Source organism: Myotis lucifugus, unplaced genomic scaffold, assembly GCF_000147115.1.
Source record: "Myotis lucifugus unplaced genomic scaffold, Myoluc2.0 scaffold_119, whole genome shotgun sequence".
Classification (NCBI taxonomy): domain Eukaryota; kingdom Metazoa; phylum Chordata; class Mammalia; order Chiroptera; family Vespertilionidae; genus Myotis; species Myotis lucifugus.
This window is the reverse complement of record NW_005871167.1, coordinates 267,904-283,250: the sequence shown is the minus strand read 5'-3', so window position 1 is coordinate 283,250 and position 15,347 is coordinate 267,904. Positions and strand designations below refer to the sequence as shown.

At 43.4% G+C, this 15,347-nt stretch overlaps 1 pseudogene; it reads right to left on the bottom strand.

Annotated features, from left to right (window-relative positions):
- Positions 1-5,086: 5,086 nt before the first annotated feature.
- On the bottom strand, positions 5,087-5,690 carry LOC102426924 (annotated as a pseudogene).
- Positions 5,691-15,347: the final 9,657 nt, after the last annotated feature.

Genomic DNA, 15,347 nt, shown 5'->3' with positions numbered 1-15,347 from the left:
CCACTCTCTCTAAAAATCAATAAAAATAATATCCTTGCTCTTGCTGGTTTGGCTCAGTGGATAGAGTGTCTGTCTGCAGACTGAAGGGTCCCAGGTTTGATTCCAGTCAAGGGCACATGCCTGGGTTGCAGGCTTGATCCCCAGTGGGGGATGTGTGTAGGAGGCAGCTAATCAATGATTCTCTCTCATCATTGATGTTTCTATCTCTCTCTCCCCTCTCCCTTCTTCTCTGAAATCAATAAAAATATGTTTTAAAAAAAAGAATATCCTTCAGTGAGGATTAACATTGTATACATACTAGTAGCCCTGCACACGAATCCGTGCACCAGTAGTTCACCAATAGCTTGCTGCCGTCCTCCAGTAGCTCTCCACCTGCTGCCCTGCCCTCCTGTAGCTTCCCCCACCCCCTTCCCCCTGAGGCATGCGCAATAAATGTAAAGCTCTCGCTGGTGCCAATCATACCCATGTGTTTTGTTTGTTCTGTCATTGTCGATCATGAATTTAGTTGACACTTCTATTATAGAGAAAGGGCGAATAGCGATATTAAAAATATTTCTTCTAATTAATTGCCTTTCAATGTGCACGAATCCATGCACCCGGGACACTAGTATTGTAATAACTATGTATGGTGCCAGTTAGATACTGGAAATATCGGGGAGGGGGGGCGGGGGAGGGGCACTTTGTAAAGTACATGATTGTCCAATCACTTTGCTATACACCTGAAACTAATACAAAATAATATTGAAGATAAACTGTAATTGAAAAATGGAAACAAAAAAGAAGCTGCTTCTCATCAATAAGATAGTGAATAGCCTCAAGTCAAGTGTAGCTTTTGAGGGCTATTTGAAATGCTGGCCTCCTCTATGGTATTAGAAAGCTACATTAAATAGTATTGCTTCTGTAGAAATATCTGTAGACAGTACAAAGACAGCAAAGTGAAAAAGGAGAATTATGTTTCATTCGGGGCATCTGGGAAAATCTGGCTAGGGGGAGGGGGCCTAATACTACGGCCCTCAGTAGGCAAGTCTTTTTCCTTAATCAAAGATAAGTGCCAGAGGCTTGCTTGGAGTACCAAGATGCTTTGTTCTAAATCTGAATCTATCATGCAGCCTTTTGATTACACTTTAGCTTCCCATGTACTTTCCCACTGGGCAGAGAATATAACTCACCCATGAGCATTTGAGGAAATATAACTGTTTTATTTGTAATGCCCCAATGTTTGAAGTTTCATTATTTCCTTTTTTTATTTTTAGACAGGCTTTATTGAGACATAATTCACATACCAGGCAATTCAACCATTTAAAATATATAATTCAATGTTGTTGTTGTTGGGTATAATCAAAGTTGCTAAACCATTATCAAAATCAAATTTAGATTTTTTTTATTACTTTTATCACCCCCAAAAGAAAGCTCATAGCCATTAGCAGTCTATCTTTATTTTTTAGGATTTTTTTTTTCAGTTTCATAGAGATATGACTGGCATATAGCATTGTATATATTTAAAGTGTGCAATGTAAGGATTTGATACACATGTATATTACAAAATGCTCACCATAAAAAGTTAGCTAACACATTCTTTGCCTCACATGATTGCCATTTTTGTTATTATTATAATAATATTTAAGACCCACTTTCATAGTAATTTTCAAGTATACAATAATGTTAACTATAATCACTATACTGTACATTAGATCCCAGAAGTTATTCATCTTATAACTGAAAGTTTGTGCCCTTTGACCAACATCTCCCCATTTCTCCATTTCCCCCCATTCATCAGTTGATACATAAAAAGGTTCTTTCCATTTTTTGGCTATTATGAGTAATGATTCTGTGAATATTTATATAAAAGTTTTGGTGTAAAATTTTTTTCAATTCTTTGGAGTATATACCTAGGAATGGAATTTCTGGGACATATGGTAAGTCTAGGTTTAACATTTTGTCCTCAAACTGTTTTCCAAAATGACTTCACCATTTTACATTCCCAGTAGCAATGTGTGAGGGTTCTAATTTCTCTACATCTCTGCCAACACTTGATAAATGCGTTTTTTCATTTTTATCATTAAGTGTCTGTCTTTTCTATCATGGGCATCCTAATAGTTATATGGGTATTTTTTACTTTCTTGATAGTATTAACTGATCCCAGATTTTTAAGGCAGAGTAGAAGAATGTTAATTTTCTTAGAAAAAAATGCACTTTTTATTAATTTTAGAGAGTAAGGGAGAGGGAGAGATAGAAACATCAATGAGGAGAGAGAATCATTAATTGGCTGCCTCCTGCACGCCTCCTATTGGAGATCAAGCCCGCAGCCCGGGCATGTGCCCTGATTGGGAATCGAACTGCGACCTCCTGGTTCATGTTCCTTTGAGCCACATCAGCCAGGCAAAGAGTGTTCATTTTCAATGTTCAGAATGTTTCTGCCTGTTCATTTTCAATAAATTGATTCACAAAAGTTGACTAAGCATTTAATTTTGCAAAGTTGCATGAAGAGATTCGTGCAATAGGCCTTCCCTTCCCTTGGCTGCTGGCACTAGTTTTCCTACAGCACCTGGGACCTAGGCCTTCGTTCTGGCTGGGCTCCGGCCAGAGCCCACCCCCCCCGCCCCCCAGCCGTCAGACTTCACTGCTCCGCTGATCCTGGGTCTTGAGGCCTCACGGCTCCTCCGATCCCTGGGCGTGAGGCCTCTCGGCTCCGCTGATCCCAGGGCCATGAGGCCTCACGGCTCCACTGATCCCGGGGCCATGAGGCCTTGCTGCTCGGCACCTTCGGGTACGTTTGGCTTCGCTCCACCGCTTGAAGCCTAGTATGCAAATTAACCGCCATCTTTGTTGGTGGTTAATTTGCATATCGCCCTGATTAGCCAATGGGAAGCGTAGCGAAGGTACGGTCAATTACCCTTTTGTCTTTTATTAGAGAGGATATATATATATAAAACTCAATTTGAAAATGATTTTAGCTAATCTATTCTGCCATATGTGACTGTAATAAATGTATTCACCTTTACTCTCTTTAAAATTTTAGCATTTTTTTGCTTATGTCCCTTAAAAAGTAAGGCCAATAATGTTCATGATTATTTTCCTGCTTGATTTGAGAGAGCATATAGTACTGTAATAATTTGGTTATCTGGTAGAAATATGATACTAGGTAAAATAATCTTTGGAGCAACATGACTAGAGAGTAAAGAAGATTCAAATAGATTTATTCTTTAAAGAATTTTTTTTATTGATTTCAGAGAGGAAGAGAGAGGAGGAGAGAGACAGAAACATCAATCATGAGGAGAATCATTGATCAGCTCCCTCCTGCACTTCCCATACTGGGGATGGAGCCCAAAACCCAGGTATGTGCCCTGACTTGGAATTTAACTGTGATCTCTGGTTCACAGGTCAATGCTCAACCATTGAGCAACATTGGCCAGGCCAAAGAGATTACTTCTTTTTTAAAAAATATATATTTCTATTTATTTCAGAGAGTAAGGGAGAGGGAGAGATAGAAACATCAATGATAAGAGAGAACCATTGATTGGCTGCCTTCTGCATGCCCTCCACTAGGAATAGAGCCCACAATCAGGGCATGTGCCCTGACCTCCTGGTTCACAGGTTGACACTCAACCATTGAGCCATGCTGGTTGAGCTAGAGAGATTAATTCTTATTCAAAATGATATTTGCCTGAGAAATGTCAGCAAGATGGCAGAGTAGGAAGCTCTAGACCTTCCTTCCCCCTACAAACATACTGAATTAGCAGCAATGCAGGGACCAATATGCATGAATTTATTTCTGGGCTCTCTATTTTATTCCATTGGTCTATGAGTCTTCTTATTATGTTGGTACTATACAGTTCTAAGTATTATAATTTTGCAATAGAGTTTGAAATCAGAAAGTGTCATGCCTCCAGCTTTGTTCTTCTTTCTCAAGGCATCTTTGGCTATTTGGAGTCTTTCATAGTTCCATATGAATTTAAGGATTTAGAAAAGTTTCTTTAAAGCAATTTGTATCATTTTTTCAATGCCTCTCCATCATGTTCAAGATATTATTCATTCTCCTTAATTTATCACTCAGTTCCTTGTGATATGACGTCTGCTTCTCCCTAGTTTCAATGACTGGCTTGGTTTTAACCCTTCATGCTTCAAACTATTATGTACCATCAAAACCTTTGTTGGCTTCTTATTATTTAGCAAAATATCAGTTCCTCTAATAATTCTAGGTGTAAAATTTAATGTAAATGTGCTGGATACATATTTTGTATCAAGTTCATGACCATGTTCCATTGAAATCCTTACTTTATTGACTGCCTCTTCCATTGGATTCCTTGAGGAGAGTTTTAAGTTGTCATCCTGTGCCCTCCTAAGACCTAGCACAATTCTTAATACATTGTCAGGTTCAGGCAATGTGTATGACCCATGCATAAATATAAACAAATGAATGACTTCTCAATTTGTTTCTAAAATAGTTAGAGAGACTAGGGAATGGTGACTGGCCTGTGTTATGGTGATACCGAGTGGGCTTGGCATGACGGTACTAGCTGGTGGTGGGAACTTACAACTAGTGCCAAGGGAAGGAGCACTGGGCTTTATTATCAGCTCACTCTGCCCAGATTGGCAGAACAGGAAGAGGTGGTAGCAGGGCTTAAAAGTGTCGATAGTTGGACATCAAAAATGGAGTCAGACTCTTCAGTATAAAACTGAATATTTACTCTCGAAACTCTGGATTTCTTGGTTGAGAAAGACCATAATTTTCCTCATGCCAATAATATACTTGCTAATTTTTTCTTCCTGATGCACACATAGATCCCATTGTACCATATGATTATTGAAAATGGTTGGTAAATACTGTTCAGAAAAATTCCCTAAAATATTTTTACACTTGTTTCATGTAAATTAATGTGAAGAATTATTTTTAAGACAATAAATATGATTTGATAACTTGTAAAAGTAAAATGGGTGAGATAAACGGGTAAAAGTCACTATTTGCATATTTGCCTCCCTATCTGGTGGTTCTGATTTAATATTATGTTCAAGAACACTATATGTTTATTTTTATTTAAGATTGTTTGGCTTTTTAAATTTTATTTTAAGGAGGGAAGGGGGTTTACTAGCCTTTCCTGGCCTTGGTTTTCCTCACCTAGAACTCCAGTTCCTTGCCTTCTAGCACATAGCCATTTGCTGTGCTACATTGGCCTGAGGCCTGGCCTTGAAGAGATGCATATAAGAAGCTTGCCCTGCTGGAACTGTGCCTCTAGGAGATGGCTAATTTTGGCATTCTTTTTCCTTTCATCATATTTCTTCTGAATTTTCTTTAATCGTTTTTTGTTTAAAGTCTCTTTGTTCTTCATCAGAAGTCGGTTAGACCCTGTACTTTCAGCCCAGTGGTACTGAGTGCTGTCACTGAGCACGATGTAGTTCTCTACTAGGGTCTTGGTGCGGACCAGTTCGTTGTTGGATGCTTTGTAGACAACATTAAAAATCCTTGTTTTGCACATAAAACACTAGAAACCCCAGGAGAAGTTGCCCACATCCAGCCTCAAGGCTCGGTACTTCTTGTTGCCTCCACATATGCAGACTGTGTGTATGCGTGGGGGGCCAATCTTAGGGTTGGCAGCAGGGCATCCCCACTCATATTTTCCCTTTTTGTGGTAGGACTTTCTCTTGCCCCTGGTCTTGCTGTGCTTGTGCCAGTTGTCCTGAGAGATGCCCATGACTAGGTGCCCACTGGAAAGAGCTGTCTGGCTTCTTCTGTAAATGTTACCATTAGCATATGGCATGAGAATGATACATTTCCATAATAGAGAACATTTGTGAATAACAAAGATGATGCAGTTAATACATATTTAACTAGGTGAAAAGCTTTAAAACCTTTTACCTCTTAATTAGAATTAGTCACAATTAAGAGTTTTGGTGGCATGTAATTTAACTATTTATGACAAAAAATAAGGTTGTGATAAAATCCCTGCTAAATCCTAATATTTATAGTAAAATAAAACAAATAAAGGGTATAATCAGGCAGATTCTTCTTTTAGAGATTTCAAATATTTTGCATAATTACACTCTTTGAAATCATCTAGATGTGTGTTCAGTGACCTCTTTTAAAAAGTAAGTGGGAATTTGGAAATAATTCTTTGGACAGAAATTGAATTTTTTTTCCCCCCCACAACTCGATCCTGATGAACTCATCTGAGAGCAGTGCTATTGCGGTAGCCAATGAAAGTGATGAACGGGGATACATTTAATGGATCACAAAGTTAAATGAGAAAGGCCCTCCAGGGCTGTAAGACTTGTCACGGGTCACCTTATTCAGTAATATTCGACCCTTTTCATCTCATGGCACACATAAACTAATTACTAAAATTCTGAGGTACGTCAAAAAATATATTTGTTGCCTATCTGACAAAAAATAGATATAATTTTGATTTATTCACATAGGACAGCTATTGTTGTGTTGGCTGTTGTCATGTTTTCTAAATTTGACAATCTAAATGAAAGAGGTCAGTGAGCCTGACTAAGTAGTCAGGTATTGCATGTTTTAAAAATTCTTGAGGCATACTGGTTGGAAACCGCTGCCTTATTCTTCACTTAAAAAGTAGATGTTGGAGGATAAACTCACGTAACTCTAGCCATTTTAGAGAATAAAATCAGGTCTTAGTTATAACTGCCTTTTTCTCATAATAGGTGGCTTAAAAATTAACTGCCCAAATTGGGACTACTCCTAAACTGTCCTCAATCACAGGCCTGATTTGTTACACTTTTCTTGTAAAGAAATTTCAAAAGACTGGTAGAAAACAATACAAAGATAATTTGTGTTGAATTGGATAGGAAAACTGTTTCCCGTACAAGTGGAACTATTATATAGGTATAGATAGAGTATCGACTTTTGATTTTGTTGTTGTTGTTTGCAGAAGAGACACCTGATTTACAAATTGTTAAATACTGAAGAATCTTTCTAAGTTTGAGTGATAATAGTCTTGTTTGTCCAGTTGCCCCTCGGCTTTACTGCCCTAATTACTCTTCCTCGCCATTTCCTTTCTCCTTCCAACTTTATCTCTTTTTCTCTACCAGGTCCTACTCTGGTTTCTGGTTCTATTTTCTTTGTTATCTGCTGGGCTCATACTACTTTGCCAGAGACAATGCGTTTCCCAGAATGGCAGGGACTGCTTATTTCAGGGAGAGGAACTGTGCCCCATGGGGCTGTTCTGGTCAGATAAGCAGCCAGCTGTTGATTGGACCAGCCGAGCTTGGCTGTGGGCTCTCCTGGACCACACTGAGCCGCAGGAGCAGAGCCATCAGATGACGGAGCAGGAGCCCCAGCCAAAGCTGATCGTAGGGAATGTTTGGGGTGGGATAAACACTTCAGAGAGTCTAAACCTAAATATGTTTTGCTTGAGTTGGTCATCTGGTCACAAGTTTCTCTCTTTGGCTGCTAATCAGCATATTCCTAATGGGATTGAATGGCAGCTAAACAAGTGCTACCTCATGTACCTGGATTTTGAAAACATGCATTTTCCTCAGCAGCTCCTCATGAAATATCCCCTGTATTAGCCACAAGCCTCCCCAGGGGCTCTAGGGCTGTTCTTTATTTAAAAATGGCTCAAAATTTGATTTATTTTCAACATTTCATAGTCAATAGGACTTTTCATAATAATAAGTTAAATACCAGTGGTGCATTTTGTGTAGGTACACAACAGGCATTTTAATTAAGGAATTATTTGTGTAGCTCTTTGCCAACAAAGATGATGCTTCTGACCCTGCAGCTGTGTGCAGTTGTGGCCAAATCTGCTCATCAGTGACCTGCTGGTCACATCACCCTTTGCATACATAAGTTAGCATGCCAACTGAGGCCAGTGCCTCTTTTCTCACTGCCTTTGAGTAATGTTCTTTCACGGTCTCCAGAGGATTAGGCTACTGCCGTATGTAGACAAGGCCTATGACAGGGGTGGGCAACCCCTGGCACGTGTGCCAAACATGGCACGCCAGTAACTTTTGCTGGCACGCGAAACCCTCTCTTATAATATTCCATTTACAATTTTTTTCTTTTTTTAATATATTTTATTGATTTTTTACAGAGAGGAAGGGAGAGAGATAGAGAGTTAGAAACATCCATGAGAGAGAAACATCGATCAGCTGCCTCCTGCACATCTCCTACTGGGGATGTGCCCGCAACCCTGGTACATGCTCTTGACCGGAATCGAACCTGGGACCTTTCAGTCCGCAGGCCGACGCTCTATCCACTGAGCCAAACCAGTTTTGGCTACAATTTTTTTCTTAATATAGACTTTTTTATTTTTCAGATAAATTCAGTGTAGGTGCATCTTAGATAAATAAATAATTTTACATAACAAGTTATCTTAAAGACCATAGACATGGATTGACGAGAGAGGGGAAGAGCAATTTCTATGCCTCTGCCTTAACTCTCCCTGCCTTCCTAGATCTGACCAGTGTTTTGGTTTCATCCACATACACTTGTGAATCTTTGTTCTCAGTGATGAATTTTGTTAAGTCTCATAATAGGAGTAGCCTGACGGATGAAAGTAGTAACTCGTGCATATCTCTGAAGGTCACGAAATATAAACCTGATGTAAAATCTCTGTCATCAGTGATGCAGCAGCAAAAGTCCCACTGATAATATCGAACAGAGTCATAAAGTTTTCTGTCGGGCTATCAGTGTACATGTATACATTAAAAAATAAATGTATTTTTCATCATCATATATTGTGTTTTTGTCGCTCGAATGAATTTTATTATTTCTTCAAGGTTCTTCATATACGTACACCTTAAGAGATATCAAGTAGGCGTAACATGTTCTCAAAAAATTAGGGTTGGCATGCAGAAGAATAAGAATTTTGAGTCAGAGATTTTGCTGGTTTTGGCACGCACTCACAAAAAATTTGCCCACCGCTGGCCTATTAAAAGGTACTGGGAGGATTTGCTGAGAAGAGACTACATTACCATGCAAATCGTTGCAATGATTTAGATAGATCAATAGTTCCCATTTTGAGAGTCACCTGGAGGGCTTTTTAAAATATAGATTGTTGGGCTCCACCCATAGCGTTTCTTATTCAACTGGTCTGCAGCGGGAGGCCAAGAATTTGCCCTTCTAACTCATTTCCAGATGATATTGAGACTGCTGGTCCAGGACCCCACTTTGAGAGTGCCGGGAATAGATGAGTGGATTAGCCTACAGATGCCTCAGCCCCTACAGGAATTCCTCATGCATGGTCTGTTGTACATGTGGTTGTAGCGGTCATTAGCACTCAGAATCTTGCCATTGCTCATCAGCCCTCCAGAGCCTCATTTCATAACTAGAGGGCATGCTTCAGGCTGATTTTATAAGTTCGTAATCTATCCTCATTCTCCCATTTTGGGGGCACTGGGGGGATGTTTCACACTGATTCCTTTTCTTCAGACAGTGTGCTGTGTATGACTTTTCTCTTGCAGAAAAACAGCTATGTCCTGTGAAAATGGACTAGGCTATATAAGAACTAGTTAGGGTTAGGATCTTTTGGGTGCTGAGCTGGGCAAACAGACAGGACTAATCAAAGTGTTTGAGTAAATGGGAACTGTGTGCCTATTATCTCAGTCCTGCTCATTGAGAAGGTTAGTTGACATTAGGGATTCTGAGTGGGTTTGGTGCTTAACGCTGCTGTTGTTTGACTGTAGGCCAGTGTGTAAAAACAATATATTGTTTTTCTTAATCTTTTTTTATTGATCTCCCAGTCTAGCTTTGTAAAGGTCTAATATAGTCACTTCCTTCACTTTGAAGCCGTTGATGAGGATTTTTGCAGCAGATGTGATCTGTCTAGGAATGTTGGTATTTAACAATTTTGAGTTGTACCCTAGGCCCTTGTCATGTCATTAGAATAATTAATTACCGGCTACATGTTATTCACAGAATACTACTGTCACAACACCTGAATGGATAAAAAGTATCCCTAGAAGGATTGGGTTGGGGGGTAACTTAGAAATGTCAAAAGTAACTAGACTGAATCAAGATGGTGGCATAGGTAAATGCCTGTACTTGCTGCCTCCCACAACCACATCAAAATTACAACTAAAATACAGCACAACTATTATCCAGAACTGCTGGAAAGCTGGCTAAGTGGAAGTACTACATCTATAGAGGTAAAGAAGAAAGCACACTGAGACTGGTAGGAGGTGTGGAGGTGCAGAATGGGCTGGTCCAGCACCTGGGTGTGCCGCTTTTTTATTTGGGAGGGAGATCGCCTCTGCAGAAGCTGCCTCAGAGGAGCGAGGGGTCCCAGCCCCATACCAGACCCCCAGCCCAGGGTCCCAAAGCTGGGGAAAGAAGTCCCTACAGGCAGTAACAACTATGGGCTGTAAAAACCAGTGCAGATTGGGGCTGAGTGACACACAGGCTGCTGCAGACCCAGCTGCTCCTCTTAAAAGGCCGGCACCACGAACTGAACTTACAAACTCCCACTTCCTCTGAGCTCCAGTGCTGGGCGAGGCTCTGGGGCAGTGGTCAGCAAACTGCGGCTCAGCAAACCGCGGTTCGCGAGCCATATGCGGCTCTTTGGCCCCTTGAGTGTGGCTCTTCCACAAAATACTGGCTCTTCCACAAAATACCGACTTCTGCGCATGGGCCACGAAGTTTCAATCGCACTGTACGTGTGCACCCGCACGTGGTATTTTGTGGAAGAGCCACACTCAAGAGGCCAAAGAGCCGCATGTGGCTTTCAAGCCGTGGTTTGCCGACCACGGCTCTGGGGGATCTAGACACATATGGGGAGAAACTGGACTATCTGACATTGGGGCAGGAACTCGTTGGGTGTGGGGGAGACACAGCTTTCTTCCAGATGGAGGTGATCGCAGTGGTCACTGTTCCTGTGCTGGGACTTCCCCGGTGCAGGACTGACTGGCAGCCATTCTGTTTGCTCCACCCTGGTGATTCCCTGAGACCCAGCCTCATTCAATTTACAACCCCACCCAAGCTGTGCAGAGTGGTATTTGCATATGAATGCCCTGTGCTTTCTCAGGCTAAAAACCCAGTCAAACAAGCTGCAGCTGGGTCAGGGAGCCCCAAACCTATCAATAAAAGGCCCAAGACCCAGCACCAGCACCAGCCTGCCTTGCTTCACAGCTGGGCCTCATCTGGGCACTGCCAAACCCAATATAAAGAGGAGGAATCTGCAGATCTCTGTAGCTCCTGCTGGATGGCCCCAGGCAGTGGCTGACTTTGCACCTCTCTGGAGACCCAAGAGCCAGTGTACCCAGTGGTCAGAGTGAGACCATACCAGATTACAACTCTTCATATCCATAAGTGACACACTGAAGGGGCAGATGCAGTGAGCACCAAAGCCCCACTGAAGCAAGTCCTGCTCCATAGGAGTTTCTCCTGCACAGCAGCTCTCCCACTGTAGTCATAGCTGGTCTCCACAACCAATTGACCTGGAGGTCAATTCCTCCCAGTGACACCAACAGCAATCAAGGGTCAACTACAACAAAACTGTGCACACAGCCCACAAAGGGGTGCACCAAGAGTGCCAACCTCAGGTGATTGGGGAGGCTGAGCCACTGGGTCCTATAGGACATTTACTACACAAGGCCACTCTATCAACTCAAGGAGATTTAGCAGCTACCCAATAGATAGAAACAAACATAGGGAAGCAGCCAAAATGCAGAGACAAAGAAACATGTCACAAATGAAAGAAATGGAAGAAAACGAACTACTGGATATAGAGTTCAAAACCACGGTTATAATGTTACTCAAGAATCTTCTAGAAACATCTGAGGAACTTAGTGAGACTTTCAAGGATCTTAGTGAGAATGCCAAACACATGGAAAGGGACCAGCAAGAAATTAAGCATACACTTACTGAAATAAAGAATAATATACAGGTATTCAACAGTAGATTATAGGACCCCAAAAATCAAATCAATGATTTCAAATATGAGGAAGCAAAAAACACCCAACCAGAAGAGCAAAAAGGAAAAAGAATCTAAAAATATGAAGATAGTGTAAGGAGCCTCTGGGACAACTTCAAGTGTACCAACATCGAATTATGGGGGTGCCAGAAGAAGAGAGAGAGCAAGATACTGAAAACCTATTTGAAGAAATAATGACAGAAAACTTCCCCTACCTGGTGAAAGAAATAGACTCACAAGTCCAGGAAGTACAGAGAACCCCAAACAAGAGAAATCCAAAGAGGACCACACCAAGACACATCATAATTAAAATGCCAAGGGTAAAAGACAAAGAGAGAATCTTAAAAGCAGCAAGAGAAAAACACTTAGTTACCTACATGGGAGTGCCCATATGACTGTCAGCTGATTTCTCAACATAAACTATGCAGGCCAGAAGGGAGTGGCAAGAAATATTCAAAGTGATGAATGGCAAGCATAAGCAGGACTTCTGGAGGGCAGCCTCCACTCCTGGGAGCCTCTCTGTCTCCTGGATCTTGTTTGTTGGCCCTTCACTCCTGGAGACAACTCTGGCTCCTGGATCTTCATCATTGGTCCTCCACCCCTGGGGGGCTCTCTGGTTCCTTGGTCTTGGGCATTGGCCCTGGACTCCTAAAGATAACTCTGGCTCCTGCATCTTGGGTGTTCTTCCTCCATTCCTGTAGGCTTCTCTTAATTCTGGATCTCGGGGGTTGACTCTTTGCTCCTGGGGTACCTCTGGCTATTGTAACAGCAAGAAATGTTACTCTCTAATTGGAAGAGTCAATTGTGTAAAGTCATTTAAAAAATAACTCAAACTCCATTATGTTAATAAAGAATAAAATTTCATTATCTTAGGGCTGGGAGGTTGACTATGAATTTAACGTTGCTGTTCTTGTCTACCTACATAATCCTTAGAAACCTAACTAAAATATTCCTTGAAGTATGTCAATGTACACTGATCTTTGGCATATCTATATCCTATCTAATAAAAGACAAAAAGGGTAATTGACCATACCTTCGCTACGCTTCCCATTGGCTAATCAGGGCGATATGCAAATTAACCGCTGACAAAGATGGCGGCTGGCAGCCACGTAGCTGAAGCCAGCAGGAGGCTTGCTTGCTCCAGTGATGGAGAAAGCCAAGGTTCCCCGCCTGCCGCGGCCCAGCTCTGAGCTCTGAAAGCAACTAAGTTTCAATTATACAAGCTAAACAAACCCCAGATACCTGCTTTGAGCCGGCTGTGGCCACAGAGCTGGAGCTGGCTCTTAGCTCCAGTGATGGCAACAAAGTTTCAATTATAGAGGGTAAATAAATCCCAGAATAAAAAAAAAAAAGAAAAAAAGGAGAGGCTGGGAGCTTCAGTCCCGGCCAGCCTGAAAACGGCTCTCAGCCCCTCACCCAGACTGGCCAGGCACCTCATGGGGACCCCCACCCTGAAGGGGGTGTGACCAGCTGCAAACAGCCATCAGCCCCTCACCCAGGCTGGCCAGGCACCCAAGCGGGACCCCACCCTGATACGGGACACCCTTCAGGGCAAACCAGCCAGCCCCCACCCGTGCACCAGGCCTCTATCCTATATAGTAAAAGGGTAATATGCAAACTGACCTTAACGGAAGAAAGACTGGGAATGATTGGTCACTATGACACACACTGACCACCAGGGGACAGACGCTCAATGCAGGAGCTGCCCTCTGGTGGTCAGTGCACTCCCACATGGGGGAGCTCTGCTCAGCCCAGAAGCCAGGCTGATGGCTGCCAGTACAGCGGTGGTGGTGGGAGCCTCTCCTGCCTCCTCAGCAGCACTAAGGATGTTGGACTGCAGCTTAGGCCTGCTCCCCGCTGGCAAGTGGACATCCCCCGAGGGCTGCCGGGCTGCCAGAGAAATGTCTGATTGCCAGCTTAGGCCCAATCCCCCGGGGAGCAGGCCTAAGCCAGCAGGTGGTCATACCCAGAGGGGTCCCAGACTGCGAGGGGCACAGGCCAGGCTGAGGGACCCCCCCCCCAGTGCACAAGTTATTGTGCACCGGGCCTCTAATCCTATCTAATAATAGACAAACATGGTAATTAACTGTACCTCCGACACACTTCCCATTGGCTAATCTGGGTGATATGCAAATTAACTGCCAACCAAGATGGCGGCCAGCAGCCAGGCAGCTGAAGGGAACAGGAGGCTTGCTTGCTCCAGTGATGGAGGAAGCCAAGGTTCCCTGCCTGCCGCTGCCGGCCTCTGAGCTGCACTCTAAGAAACAATGTTGCAATTATAGAAACTAAACAAACCCCAGAAACCTGCTTTCAGCCAGCCGAGCCTCAGAGCTGGAGCTGCAACAGTGTTTCAATTATAGAAGCCAAACAAACCTAGATACCTGCTTTCAGCAGCTGAGGTCTCAGAGCTGGAGCCAAGCATCAGAGCTAAAGCCGGCTCTCAGTTCCAGTGACAGCCATAGAAGGTAAATAAATCCCAGAATTAAAAAAAAAAAGAAAAAAAGGAGAGGTTGGGAGCTTCAGTCACCTGCCATCCTGAAAACGGCCCTCAGCCCCTCACCCAGACTGGCCAGACACCCCAGTGAGGACCCCCACCCTAAGGGGGTGTGACCACCTGCAAACAGCCAACAGCCCGTCATCCAGGCTGGCCAGGCACCCAAGCGGGACCCCCACCCTGATACGGGACACCATTCAGGGCAAACCAGCCGGCCCCCACCCGTGCACCAGGCCTCTATCCTATATAGTAAAAGGGTAATATGCAAACTGACCCAAACAGCAGAAAGACTGGGAATGACTGGTCACTATGACACACACTGACCACCAGGGGCAGACGCTCAATGCAGGAGCTGCCCTCTGGTGGTCAGGGTGCTCTCACATGGGAGGAGTTCTGCTCAGCCACAAACCAGGCTGATGGCTGCCAGTACAGCGGTGGTGGTGGGAGGCTCTCCTGCCTCCTCAGCAGCGCTAATGATGTCCGACTGCAGTTTAGGCCTGCTCCCTGCTGGCAAGTGGACATCCCCCGAGGGCTGCCGGGCTGCCAATCCCCCAGGGAGTGGGCCTACGCCAGCAGGTGGTCATCCCCAGAGGGGTCCCAGACTGTGAGAGGCCACAGGCCAGGCTGAGGGACCCCCTTCCTCCCCGAGTGCACAAATTTTTGTGCACCAGGCCTCTAGTCCTATATAATAAAAGCCTAATATGCTAAGTGTCCAGTCATCCTTTAAACCAATGAAAGTGTAATATGCTAATGAATGCTAAGGCTGCTCAACTGCTCGCTATGACATGCACTGACAACCAGGGGACAGATGCTCAATGCAGGAGTGGAAACCACAGGCAACGAAACATAGAACAGACTGATGAATCTCAGAGGGAAGGGGGAGGGGAGAGGGCAGGAAGAGATTAACCAAAGATCTTCTATGCATACTAGAGGCCTGGTGCACCAATTCATGCACCAGTGTGGTTCCTCAGCCTGGTCTGTGG